At 42.4% G+C, this 14,606-nt stretch overlaps 1 protein-coding gene across 3 annotated transcripts in view; it reads right to left on the bottom strand.

The window, feature by feature from the left end:
* Positions 1 to 14,606, bottom strand: part of LOC311438434 (uncharacterized protein) — a 46,220-nt gene that overhangs the window by 14,473 nt on the left and 17,141 nt on the right. Inside the window, exons 4-6 of one of the 3 annotated variants that reach the window (XR_014694090.1) lie at positions 8,344 to 8,543; positions 7,706 to 7,756; positions 5,302 to 5,382 (exon numbers count right to left, since the gene is read on the bottom strand). The exons of the other annotated variants lie outside the window; for them this stretch is intronic. The gene's annotated coding sequence lies outside the window, so the exon portion shown is untranslated. The remainder of the gene's footprint in view (positions 1 to 5,301; positions 5,383 to 7,705; positions 7,757 to 8,343; positions 8,544 to 14,606) is intronic. 3 annotated transcript variants of the gene reach the window in all.

Genomic DNA, 14,606 nt, shown 5'->3' with positions numbered 1-14,606 from the left:
CAAATCAGATGTGTGGCTGCTAAGAAAGGTGTTAGAAGCAGAAAAGCCATTGTGTTTTTATGACATGGAATAAGAACACGAGGACAAAAAAATGAGTTACTACCTCAGATGAAAGTCCCGTTGTCCTCTTTCCAATACTGGCCAAGAACAGATATATGAGAAGGAATACAAGAAGGTAGCAGGTATATGAAAATACAGTGTCAGGTTACCCTCCAAAGCTGTTATACTTTGCAGTATAGGAGCTTCCTAAAACAGAAGTGCTTTCTTTGCACTTAGTACCCATTGACAGGTTCTTCCTCCATTACTTTGTCTAGTCGCTCTTTGAACCCTGAGCCAAATATATGAACTGAAAGCTTTGTTTGTTTGCAATAACTAATCTGAGGGTAGCAGCTGCCATCAAGACTGATTCAAAGTAGAAAAAAAAAAAAAAAAAAGTATAGTAAATCTCATTATCGATACACTTGGCTTCCAGGAAAACAAAACAAAAATGAACTATGCCAAACAATAAGCATTTCTGCAAGAGGTAACTCTTATACATATAATAACAAGGTGGAAGTAGCAAGTCTTTTCTATAGCTCCTACTGGCAGTTTCCAATAATAGTTCTTGAGCTAAATGAAAAAAATAAAAATAATAAAATAATAATAAACCCACAACTGAAAACTCTAATTGCAGACAGTTTGATCTTTTTTTAGTTCCAAGAAAATAAGCATCTCATTTCAATCAGTACAACCAAGCTCTGTCTCAGAGGACAAAAATATACTATAAAAATGAAAGTCGTCAGAGATATAGTGTCACTTCTTATTTCTTGGCCCTTCTTTGCTGTTTGTGAAACTTGTGTTGCCAGAATGGACAATTTTTTTCTTTGTGAGTGTGGATCCCAAACACAACCCACAACTGTCAACTCTTCCTTGGACAGCCATTGTACCACTGAAATGCAATAAAATGATTGAGGACAACTGAGCATTTGGCATGGCTGGGCTTTACATTTCTTAGCTCACAAATGCCACTTAGTCCGAACAAAGTTAATTTACGCCTGAAAATATCTCCTAATTGCTACCTGCTGCCAAAAAACATCTGATCAAGAAATCTGCATGGGGTACATTTTTTCTTGGTCTGTATTTAACCACAGTAGCATATTTCTATGGGAACATCACTATGTTTTATAGATGCATTGGTGCTGCCACAATCTTTTCTCATTATTGCTTCCAAAATCTTATGGTCAGAGCCAACCACAGCTTTCCTGTATGAAAATGATGTGTGCTCACAGCTAGTTGCAGACAGCCTTTGCGTATGGTATGGGATACATCCTTTTCAATCTGTGCATTGTTTACTTTTGTAAATGCAAGACTTCTGAAGGAATAAACAACTGGTTTCCCTCTCTTGCAGCTGTATAACTGCAAGCCTTTGCACAGATGCATCCTTTACGTCTTATTTCAATTGAGTTGGCAAACCTTGAAGGGAAATGATGCTTTTGGCATCTCTGCATCATAATGAAATACTTCTTTTATAGACATGCGGCTTTCCGATGACTTTAAATATTGTTGCAGTTCACTCTTTGATCATGCACACAGTGCAGACATAAACTTGAGGTAAGAGTTTTTGTATCAACCCCACATAAGAATAGGGGCCACCCAGAAGGGCTAGCTGAGCCCTGGACCTTGTTTCTAGAGAACAAAAGAAAGCTCTTTCATATTGTATTATATTAATTGTTTTATATCTTAATACAGGAAGGGTTATAGACTCACCTTTCACCCTCAGCTCCCTGGAACCTTTGTTTCATAAAGGATCAGGCTAGGACATACCATTTTAATGAGACTATTTTTCTTCCTATTCTAATAATGTTGCATTGTTATTCAATGCTTTCTTTAAACTCTCTAGTGTGTTAGTCGCAGTGTCCTTGCTCGGAATACACTAGGTTATTGGTCCTGCTTTTGAAGCAAGACATAACAAGGGATTTGTTTTCTCTATTATGCTATAAGCTATCTATTACCAACTGTTGCCTTTGCTGCAGAACTCTTCCTGCAGGAGTTGTGGCACAAACTTAAAGCAAGCAGCAATTGCCATAGGATTTTCATGGTCTTAAATTCACTTTCTTTTTGATTTTCATCTTTGTTGCCTTTTGTCTTGATTTCTACGCCTTCCAGTTTCTGAACAACCCCCGCAGAGAGAGATGCAATCAGATGGAGAACACCCTCCAAAATACTAAGCAGATCATTTCTGTAAATGACTGCATGAAGACGGACAGGGGGAAGTTGGTTCCCCAATGGGTTGAATGTTCATTTTTATGTAAGATCCTACCTAATGCCATCTGTGACAAGGCAGAAAACTGGTTGTTCAGCTTTCTTTCTTCAGCAAAGGTCTCCCTTTGGAAACATGTTAGCCTCTATATCTGGCAGCAGCAGGACAACAAGCTCTGCTCATGGGAGAGACCTGGAAGTGGTGCTCATCCTCCCCACTAGGTCACTTCATTTGTTCGGCAGTAAAATCTTTAGATCCTTTAGGAATCAGGTCTTGACTACCTGAAAGGACTGTCAACATAGCCTGGGGAGGGGACAGCTTCTCAAACTGTGTTATGGTTCATCTATTCGGTCCCCTTGGAGAATTTTCCATCACATGCAGGGGGGTTGTTCTTCCCAGAAGTCCTTCTCTTTCCATGTCTGTGGCAGATAATTTTCTTCATGTCCCTCTACAGCCTTCGATCCACCCTGGAGGGGTGAGGAGTCAGCAGGACAACATCTGGTACTTTGCTGGTTCAGTGAATAATACTTAATGTCAGGCTCCCTCAAGGCTCACAGCTGGGGAAGACCTTGGGGGACGTGGCTGACCTCCCTTCACAGCATTTTCACTGGTCAGGAAGGCCACAAATAGCAATTGCCACTAGCTATGGCATGGAAATAGGCTCAGGACCTCAGCAGGGAGGTAAACAAGATACCCAGAAACAGCAAAATTTGGGGAATAGTCAGCCAGTTTGGTGCTGTTCTCCAAATCAGCCTGCTCTGAGATTTTTGTCTGCAAAATGCTTCTACCACATACCCTCACCTAAGTGCCCCAATTAAGGTATAAGTTACAGTGCTTGGCTGATTAATATATGCAAGCCAACTATGAAACAGCGTACTCAACACTGCGACTAAAGAGATTAGTTTTGAAAATTTTACCTATACAGATATAATTCTATTTCAGGATGTTCAAAAACAGCCAGGGGAAAAAAGATAAGCAAGTGTGTGTCACAGAATGTAAAAGAAAAACAAAAAAACTAACTAAACAACAGCAACAACAAATTTCATCTGAACTGCCAGTTGGGCACAAAAATTGCATCTCATCATCTTAATAAGGTTTTGTTTGGTTGTTGTTTTGTGTTTTTTTTGGGGGGGAGGGACAAGGGGGATATTTTCCCACAGAACCGCACTGGAGCTGTCTGTGCAGTTTTGCACAGATTCCCAGTTGGTGTAAAACAGTGTGATGTCCAATAACTCTTCTTGTGTTAATGGAGGATTTGGCCCAAGGTGCTAAAATATTTACTGCAGAGAGACTCACAGGTCTGCTATAATTATGTTTTATCTACTGATCAAACCTCTTACTGTTCCCAGTGCCTTAATTACAAAACTTGGATTTCTTCCAGGGAGGAATAAACACCAGTAGACAGACGGGGGGGGAGAGATAAAAAAAAGAATAATTTAACATTTCCCTGGAGAAAAGACAGAGAAGAAATCATCCAACAATAACCAGAATTAAGAAAAGATAAAGATGTTTAGCAGTCATTGCTCAAGCACAAAATCAGATGCACTCGGAATGGGCATGAGCCACATACCTATGTACCAGGCTGGCCACTGGCACCTGCTCACTGAGGTTCCTCTAGCCCAGGCACAAATAACTCTCTATACTGGGCTTTTGGTGCCCCTCACTCACATTGTTAGAAAGCTTGGTACAACATACATATCATTGGAATTTTTTCTTCTTTTTCCACCTGAGATTTTACCTTCTGATCATTACCTCTTGGGGTTCAAAATCTCTTGCAGTTCCACTATACCACAGGAGTTTACCAGTCTCCTTGCAATAATTTGTTCCATTTTTCAGCCAGGCTTAGAAAATAAACCAAATATAACACAGGTAACTCACATTAATCGACACTGCTTCCAAATGTTACAAAGGGCTACACCAAGCTTTCCTGGAAATTGACATCAGGAAGGCAAAAAGGCATCCAGGAATTTTGCAAAGCAGAGTTTCCACCAAAACTTTCTTTCATGGAAAGTGTGTTTGGGGTCCGTGAATGAGAGCACCAGGAAATCTGTTGAAAGTCCTTTCCTGGCTGCGTGTAACACACAGACACACACAAACTGCAAGGTGCTCACAGAAGGATGCACTGTGTTTGCAGACACTGCATCGTGGCTGGCTGCTTCAAGCAATTTGCCGTGGGATATACTCCAGTTTACTGTTCAGGGCCCACAGATTAATTTTTACAGGGTCACAAATAGTAACAAAGAGAAATAGCATATAATTAATGCATTTAAATGTACTTTCACAAAAATATGTATATATAGGTGTATGTATGTATAGGAATCCGCATATGAAAAGCGATAAATAAATAAAAACCTGTTCTTGAAAGGCAACATGAGGACCTCCCCTATCCCAGTGCAGAATCCTTAAGAAAGGAAGGAAGATGAGGGTGTGCTGCCCTGCAGGCTCATCTTTTCTGCTCACCCCTGCCCTTTCCCAGGGGAGCTATCTACCCAAACTCAGTAAGCTGAACGGAAGTTCAGCCTGAATCTTACCAAGACCTCAGGCATCAACCAAGAAAACAATGTGCATGTAGAAAACAGAGACTGAGAAGGAAAAATCCAACTGTACGGTCATCAGTGGACAGGTGGTGTCAAGAGTTCAGTTCCTTTCTGTGAACTGTTAGCAGACTTGCCAGATAACATGCAACCCAGCGATTTCACTGCTAAAGTGAGAGCTACTTTCCATGTAAAGCAATTAATCAAATCCAGGCCCAATCCATGCACAGCACTCAAGACTGCCTCTTCCTGACTTAATTCTCATTTTGCTACTCTTGGTGCACCGTACAAAACTGTAAATCACGTTTCCTGGAAGAGCAGAAGAAACTATATACCTTGGTCACCATAAGTGACAAGACAGCCACAATTCAAGTACAGATGTTCTGAAGATGCTGCATCAGGTATTTTTATTCAGGAAATCAGAGTTAATTCCAAAACCATCTGGAACTTTAAAATGAGCACAGATTTCCTAGTTACATCATCACAATTTTTAAAATATTCCTGTACATCAGATGCAAAACAATTCACCTGCACTATTAGTCTTCATTAGTTGTATGATGAAACCATTCCTGAGTCTTAGTTGTGAACAGCAACCACCGAGAGCAGGCTCTGTACAAATAAAACAGACAATTATCTTTTGACCTGCTTTTGTCATTTATATAATTCGAGCCAAATTCATCCTAGCAAACACAAAAGAAGCCAGTGAAACAACACCCTCAGTCAGCTTAGACCTCTCCCTCAAATCTTCAATCAATGTTCATTTGTTTTCTTAGATGTGTTGCTCATTTCCCCTTTTAAAACACTTTCCCAGACACCACCCTGTTAACACTTGAATATATCCTGGAATTTCCTTTTAAAATTTTTCCTATCCAGTGCTGCCTCTTAGTCTTCAAGTGATACCAGTGCCTTCAAATGAGCAAAAATGAAGTAAAGGCATCTTAGCCCCAGCAAGCAGCTTGTTGCTTGCCTTTGGGAGCTGTTAATGGACTCCCATCCCCTGGCAATGGAGAGATCTGAACCCTTTGTGTATGTGCAAAGCAGGGGATGAATTTTTCTAGTTTACTCTTGGGTCACCTCCCCGTGAACCAAGGTGTGTGTATTTTGCAGCTGATCTCCATCCATTTATGTACTGCACACCAGCACGCACATAGGTTTTTCCAAAGGACTTCTCTTTCTCAATACTACGAGGGATTTGGCAGACAAATCTTCTTTCAAAGCTGCTTTTTAAATGAAAAGGGGGTACCTCCATGACTGAGTTTCAGTCTCTCCTACAAGAATCCCTTATGGTGTCCCCAGTAACATACGAACTTGGCTGCAGTTAGTGTTTGACTGCAGACACTTGACTGAGAGCTCTCTGCAATGGAAATACGGAAACTGAACTTTGCAGCCATCGTATTTCTCCATCGACTTAATTTCTGCTGACAAAATACTGAAGGAATGAAGAAGAGATCTGCTTTAAATAATCGGGATATTTGACTTGGGAACATGATGCAGCTGCTTTAGTACTGAGAAAAAAAATAACTATTTTTAAATACAAAAGTCTGTAGCATGGAGAAACTTTGCAGAAATGCAGCAAAAAAAGGAAGCTAAATGCTATCACTGAAGGTTACCTAAAACTCCTGGTGTGAAGAAAAGGAGAAGACGGTGGAATTAAATGAGGGTTTTGATTAGGCAATCTTGCTTATCTCTTAGCACAGGTTTATACACTTTATTGTCCATTCATTCCCAACTTGATGTACAGCTCAACAACGTGCAGAGGTGAGCTGGCCCAACAGGCTGTGAAGTGCTCCTGCCGGTGGCTCTCAGGAGCAGAGCTGTGCATGGAGCCACTGATGTCCCCTTGTGCCTTATTAAGCTCAAAGCAGAGGCAGCACAAAGCTGGGGTGCTGGTAGTGTGGGGGGCACACAGCCCAGCCTGACGCCAAGAGGGAGGAGAGGGGCACAGGGAAGGTGGCCAAGGGAAGAGCCTGGGCTGTAGCCATCACCTTCACACAGCCTCAGCTCACCAGGCCACTTCAGACCAGGTGGGGACCTGGCCCCAAATGCACTGCTCTGCGTGATGTGGGAGGGCAGTTTTACAAGTCTTTATTAAGTGACAATAAGAACATGACCGACACAAACCATGCGCTACTTCTCCAGAAGCTATGCCAAAAAAGTAGCGTCTGTCGTGCAAAACTGTTCTGTAACCCTGCATGGCACAGCAAGTAATAGTGCTATCTAGGGAATTAGCGTGAAAGCAGGTAATATCCCCTTCCTGTTTATTGCAGTAAGTAAGAAAAAGGGAATCCTGGCTCTCTTATGAGATCAAAGATTTCTTCCATGGTTGTTGTCACAGTACAGATAAAACTGATAATTAGAAGTTGCTGTATTTTCAGTGCTTTTCTTCATTTTGCAGGCTGTAATCCACCACCTTGCCATGTACTGTAGTTAACTGTGTGTACTGTAGTTAACAACGCTAGCATTACTTTTTACTCTAAAAGAATAAATTAAGTTGTTGATCCTGCAAACACTGAAATATTCCTGAAGGCAAGGGAATTCAATCATCGCTTTGTTTTCTGTACTGTACCGGCTTGTATGCCCATGCACAGGACCTAAATTTCATAGCAAGGGGCTCAGGCTGAGCCACAGTTCTGCACTGTAAAGAGAGAAACATTCTTCTCAAGTGAATGAACTCAGAAACAACCACAATACCGTCACAACGCCCGCTCAACATTAAATGAACAAATATTTCATGTGCTGTTACACATCAGGGGTGTTAGATCTGAAATTCATTACCACCAGAATGATGGAATTTCCCTGAACTTTCGTTTTCTAAGCTGTGAAAAACAGACTCTATAAACACTGATACAGTCTAGCAAAAGTACACTTGGATTTAAACATTTTGTTCTGTAAACACAAAGACAGAAAAAGGGAAAATTATGAAGTTATTTACAAGCTAGGTATCTTCTGGATTCTCTGTTCTCTTGTCTTGTGTTCTCGTGTTCTGAATAATAAAAAAGGATATAGTTATCAACAGCAAGAACAGAATAGTTTTCTTAAGGGATATTTGTGACTAACATAGCTTATTGAGAAAGTTTGCACAAACTTCATGTCCCAGTACCTAATCCCCCCAAACAGATCAACAAAGTAATGTCAAAAGGAAAAAAAAAAAAAAAAATCTTTCATATAAGATGTGTGGCAAGTTAATTATTTTTTATTAAACAACAGCATTGTTTTTTTTCTTCTTTTTTTTTCTTTTCTTTTTTTGAACACCAGAGATTAACATGGATATGCTAGATGTCATATATTGGCCTTTTAGTTCTTTCAGACCATCAGTGCATGCTGGAAAAGGAAAGTTTAGCTTTTCCACGCTGGGAGATGGAGAGTCACGCACCAAGTCAACACTGCACTTCCAAAACACCAAAATACCCAAAGCCAAACACCCACACTGTTGGACAGCACTGATAACCCAGTATCTGCAGTGCTTGGCCTTGCCATTCTCTTTTCTTTCTGCAGCCATCCTGACCCCACCATCACTTTGTGGCACTGCTCAGCTGCGCACAACCCTCTGCAAAGGTGGGGCAGTGCTACCTGCTACATTCCAACTGTCCCCTCGCCGCCGTGGTTCCTGGTTAATCCTCACGATGACTCAGAGTCGTTGTCATAATGCAATATCATTTTGCTGCTCCTTCGTGTGAAATCGCTTGTGCCGCATACCAGGAGGGTAAACAGAGTGCTTCTCCCTCTTAAAGGTGGAAAATGAGAAGCCGGGGAACCATAAAACTGTCAGTCTGGAAAGAGACTAGAGCAAATTATTAAACAATCTTGTTATAAACACCAGGAGGAAAATAAAGAGACTAAAAAAAGCCAGAGTGGATACGTCAGGAACACATTGTACCAAACCCAAACTCATTTCCCTCGTTGACAGTATGACTGGGAAAGGGGGAGGGAGCAGATGTTGGGTATCTTGATTTCAGTCATGACAAGAGAGGAAAACATGGTTTCCATGGGCACCTGCCTGCAAAAGCACATCCCAACAAGTTGTCCTCAAACTGACGGCATGTTGGATCCTGAAGTGTCCACACTACTCATGATGGGAAGTAAAACTCCAGGAACATGCAAGTGGCCTCAACCAAGACAGTTGCATCTGCTGGGGACAGCAGGACACTAGTGTGGTGTCTGGTCAAGGAGAGGCCACAGACAAGCCAGAACCAGCTGTGACCAGGCAGGGGCCTGAAAATGGGATGCTGATGGAGAAGGGGATGCTCTCTCCTACAATGCTTATAGGGCTGTGCCAGACCAACGAGGTGTCAACAAGTACACCCACCTGTCTATGTGTCAAAGTGTAAATTAGGGTTAGCTGTCAACATAACCTAATTTGAGACTAATTAGCAACCTAGTTTGCTTTTGACTAGTTTCTCTGGCACACCCTGAAAATAAAACAACTACAGAAAATAAGAATAAAAAAGCAAGATATCTAACATCTGACTGTTAGTAATACCTTATTTAGCAGTCTTTATTTAAGATCTTGTCTTAGGTAAGACAATGCATCCACAGCCCCATCTCATGCTGTTATTTATTTCAGAAAAGTCAGCAATAAAGAAGACTGAAATATATATGACTGTATGTTTAAAGAAAGCAATAGCAGCTGGTAACACTGACAAGCGAGCTCTGCTTTCCTGTTATTTATTGTTGTACAAAGGTATTGATAAGAGAGCTGGAGGGAAGATGCACATTTATTTCCATCGGCTTTATTGTACCACTGTAACATGAAAGGTCTCTGTAGAATCAAGTGGAGAAAATAATAATTATGGTTGAGACAAGGAAGAAATCCATCTTGCCCTTCTCCCATTCCAAGCTCGTGACACTTTCAGGAAGATAGTGCCTCATGGCACGTGGAGACCCTCTGCCAGACTTCTCTCACCTCCTCACCTGAGCCACAGGACAGTTTGACCCCTTATCATGGTGCTACAGGGCTTTCAGATGACCTTCCTATTTTAGGACTGTATTGAAAACAACCTCACTCAGATAGAGGAGGCAGTCCATGGGAACAGCCCACAGCAATAGGGACCCTATTTCTACCAGGGGAAATGTCCATCTCCTGTCCAGGGAAGCTTTTACTAACCTGGTAAAGCTCATAGTAGTTCAGTTCTCAGTTAAGAGGACTTATTTTGTCAGCTTCTTGTTCAGACTATCTGTTTGGGAGAATTACAAGAAATCTCAGAGGACAGCAGCTGTCCCACACTCACTGGGGTGTGCAGGAGGAGAAGGTCCATCAGCGAGGGCTGAAGCAGGTATCTGGGATGAGTTAGTGGAGCTGCAACTGGAGCTGCCCCTGGGTCCCCACCCAGCTGGTGGCCCTACAGCTCACCTGAGGACACACCACAAACCTCTTCCTGTGAAACTGGGAAGCACAGATTTCTTTACCCTGGGTACTGCGTTCATGCAGGAGCCTCAAGTATTTATAGGCCAAGCCACGTAAAGCCAGAATCAATTCAAATACAGACCCTTCCCCTGCATCTGATCTCTGTGATGTGAAATATGCAGGCTCTGTATGTCCTTTCCCCGAGGAGGAGGAAGGTGAATGGGATGAGCCTGGCTTCCTGAGCTGGGGCTGGCCGATATGATGGGATGCAGGATGCAGCTAAGCCCCCTGCACACAGCCCTCCTTGAATTGGTGTCCCCTCCTGAGCCCCCACCTGACTCCAGGGAAAGCAGCTCTATTTGGCTCATGTCAAGCCTCTGCATTCAGAGGGAAAAAAAAAAAAAAAAAAAACAACCTCAGCACAGGCTTAAGCTCTAGGGATTTTCTGTAGGAGTTTTCTGGGAAATTAGTCTGCTGGGGGAAAGAGCAGCTGCGTGAGCTGAGACCCCTGCTCCTGTCTATGTGCAGAACAAGAGGATTCAGCCATTGGGTTTCTTCTAGCCAGAGGGAAGGGTAACTGAGTGGCCCTGCAGAGAATTGGCCTCAGCCAGCACTTGCGATGAAACTGAAGTCTTTAATTACACATTTCAGCTTTGATTTTCCAAGTTTTCTTCACATAAATATAATTATCCTTATTTCACAGTTACAGAATAACACTGCACTGGAAAAGATGATGAAAGATCATCTAGCCCTGAGGCAGAGAGCCATATGTGAGTAGCCCAAAGTCACAGCAAGGTACTTTTGGGGCTGCAGGTACACCGGGTTACTCTATTTGCTCTGTTTCACGGTCTGTTCTAAAAGGAGAGTAGCAAAAAACCCACTGCTTTCCCAAACAGGATGATTTAACAGCCATGCAGGCTCCATATGAATAGTCTTAGAGAAGGGAGTGGAATGCGTTGTGTTAATACTGCAGTCACATTTTTGCCGCATATATTTTTTTCTGTGTTACTGGTAACACCTTAGGGTGCTGGAATGGGAAGAATTCAAACAACTCTGTTTGTTTTCACTACTTACTCTCTTTGCTCCCTTATTCAAATTTAGACAAGCATCAGCTTTGCTTAACATCCACATGCATTTTAATTTCACGTTCCTCTCCCCTCGCCCAATGCCGCATTGTTTGCAGAAAGAATTACCCACAGCCAGGCCAAACAAGCCGTCAAGCAATGAAGATATTTCTGCTCCTGTCACATTTAAAATTTGTTCTCACTCACCACAAAACCAACACCAGGTGAATTATGGAGAAAAGAAACATTAGTGTCCACCCCCTGATCATCTCTTACAATCATTTCCTACCATCAGTTCAGTTCCTTACCCTCCCTATATTTTGAGGAGGAGTGTATTGGAAACCAAATCCTTCTCCCTGCTTTCATCTCAGCTGGATACAATAGACAGCAACCACCTCCTCCCGGTGCTAGCATGGAAAAAAAAATCACAATGCATCACTTTTAGCAGGCTGCTAACCCCTCTGATCCAGGCTACTGCTCTGTTAGAAATCTTTCGATGACCACTAGGTGGGGAGAGACACTTATTGTCCCCCAGTCCCTGGAAGATATTGTAAGCAGCAGGGCCCTTCTCACTCCAAACCCTGCTTTTCCAACTGACCTTTTTCCCCCGGGCTGCAGATCAGTGGTAGGGGCTGTAAATTGCCTGTGACCAGAGACAAAGAAATCCTCCTGTGTAATCTGAAAGTCTCGTTTGAGACCTGCAGATTTTCTGAGCTCCGCAATCCCTGAGATACCGGATCTTAAATTTGTTGATGGTGCAGGAACGAGTTTAATATCACACATAGGAAATGCTGGGTCAAAGCAATTCTTAGGGGTAAGTTTCTTACTGAGAGATTTATTTTTCAGAGGGTTTTGGACCGCTGTTAGTTTCTTTGTTTTTTAAAGACATTGGGTTTGCAACTTCTGAGTCCCAGGAGAGACAGATCAAATGCAGAATGTTTATGAAAGATAACTAAAGACGTACAGGAAATGAATTCTCTCTCCAGGTACCTCAGAGATGCTGGTATTATCCACTTCCAAAGACCCAGTCATCTAAGCTCTCACTAGATAAGTACACTTGGGGGTGTCTGCGGTCTTTGGCGGGGTGAATCTCTGCATCCTCTATCAGCAACACAACCATACCCGCAACTCAGGCACTTATAAGAACTGTATCCCACTAGTTGGCACAAATTTGGGCCCATATCTCTCCATGCTGCCATTGCTGAGTACTGTAGACCACAGAAACATTAGCTCTGGACAGCAATACAGGCAACATCAGGCTTTAACATTTTCCAGCAAAAATGGACACCCAAGCTGAGGAAGGTGCTCTACACAGCAGCTAGTCTCTACTCACACCCAGCTGGCTGTTCCACAGATAGGCTGAGTCTGTCCCTACCACTCAGTAGTCGCAGACGTGGCTACAGCACAAACATATCCTCAGAAACCCGAAGTGCTGATATTTACTTTAGAGACAGGACCAGAAGTTCTCCTTCTCACTTGCAGCCCTAGCTGAGAATTACAACAGCGCCCACAAACAACTGTGGGTGCTATAAAAATTATCTCAGCCTCTTAGTCACCTTTCAGTAGCAAATACCTTGAAAGTGTTTGGCATTGGTTACTGCAAGTTTCTCACTTCATGCCTGGTAGTAAACAACATCATCTGTCAAACTAGATGTGAAGGTTGCCATGGAGCTTCTGCGTCTTTTTGATCAAGGAAAAGTTAATGTTTCAAGGTTTCAAGTAGAACATTTTGATGAGGATTTTCTGTGTGGTCTTTTTTTTTTTTTTTTTTTTTTTTTTGCATTCCCTGATAGAGGGATCATTACCTATGACCAAATAAGAGGCGTACTTGGCAGCTACAGCACTCATCTGCCAAGTTCGGTGTAATGTACTTCCAAGAAGAACATCTGGCTCTGTAATTTTGTTCCTTGGCAATGCAGCTGTTGTCTACACGGCTGACTACCCCTCTCTGCTGGCAGCTGTGAAACTGCATCAGGGCATGCTTTGGACACAGATTGCACCTTTACGGTGTCTGGATGTTCTTCGCCCTTTCCTTCATCCCAAATTTGCCTATACCTAAGAATTTTATTTCTTTTTTTGCTTTGCAAATGAATGCAATGTGCAGTCCCTGAAATTATACCTCACTGCAAATGGAAGCAACCAGGGACGAACAGCAGTGTGAGCCTGTTCACCTACCCACCAGAATTAGCAGCAGGTGTTGATGCATGAGCTGAAGACCACTGCGGGACCACAACACTTGCAGTTGACAGGCACACATGATCATATATTATCCCCATCAGAAACAGGGTGTGGGAGAGAGAGGAACTTCTGTCTCAACTGCACGCTACTTTATAGAAGCCTCACTGAGCTATTAAGTGGAACTGAGATAGAAATTAATGAGTTTTTAAGAGAATTTATACAGGAGATCTGTTAAGGAATAGTAAAAATATAGGATGTGAAGATATTGAGCCACTACTGTTAAATTGGCATAGGGGTGATGCAGTGTTAAGAGCTACAATACTTCTTAAACACACACTGACCACTGGTATGGTATGTCACCTGCAAGCAAGGCTTTTCAGAAAGGTTTTATTCAAGACTCAGAGGATAAACACCATGGAGCAATGGCCTGAGGCTAAAGGAATTACAGATTTACTTTCTGTTGGAAGAGAAATTCCTAGGCAGAAGAACTAAGGTATTAGCCAAGAACAGGCAAAAATGTGGATACTGTGACGGACAGCATAAAGCCAACGTTAGCAGGTGGGGGGGAGAAATGAGCCATGCATGGAATAAACTGTTTACCATTATACAAGATCCACTGTTGGACAGAGTCTCATGCTGTACAAGGCTGAGCCTCCAGACAGTACTGAAGGATGCCTTCATGTTGAATAATAGCACAACAACACATATCGACTGTCTGAGGGGACTGTCAGGAACCATCTGGAGGAGAACCCTGGACATGCTAAAAGCCCCCTCTGAAGTGATAATTCCCAGAAAACCAACAACTGGAAGAGATTTAAACAGCATTTCTATTGATATCTGTAGGCAAGGTTGCCCTCACAAAAGGAAGACAGGTAGGAAGCAGCCTGATTTCTGCCAGGAAAGAAGGTGACGTTGGTAATGTTTTCCAGTTACGTCAGAAAAAGGTGACTAACAATAAAACAAGGAAACAATAGCTGGGCCTTTGCAGAGCACTGTGTTGCACACAGAAGGGGAAACAGATGAGGGAGGTGCTTGCAAACTGGTCAACAAAGAGAAAAGATAGGAAAGGCTGTAAATGACCCAAAGGTGAAAAGCAATCTGGGGAGGACTGAGTCCCTCCTTAGAGCAACCAGATCATGTCTGAAATTTAGAGTTAAGTAAGGAGACTATCTGCAAATGCAAAACTACCTTAAACAGAACATTTAAAGTTTTCTCTTTTCAAAAAGAAAAAAGGATTTTCCCCAATT

This window comes from Aythya ferina, assembly GCF_964211825.1.
Source record: "Aythya ferina genome assembly, chromosome: 5".
Taxonomy (NCBI): domain Eukaryota; kingdom Metazoa; phylum Chordata; class Aves; order Anseriformes; family Anatidae; genus Aythya; species Aythya ferina.
This window is presented reverse-complemented; position numbering and strand designations above follow the sequence as displayed.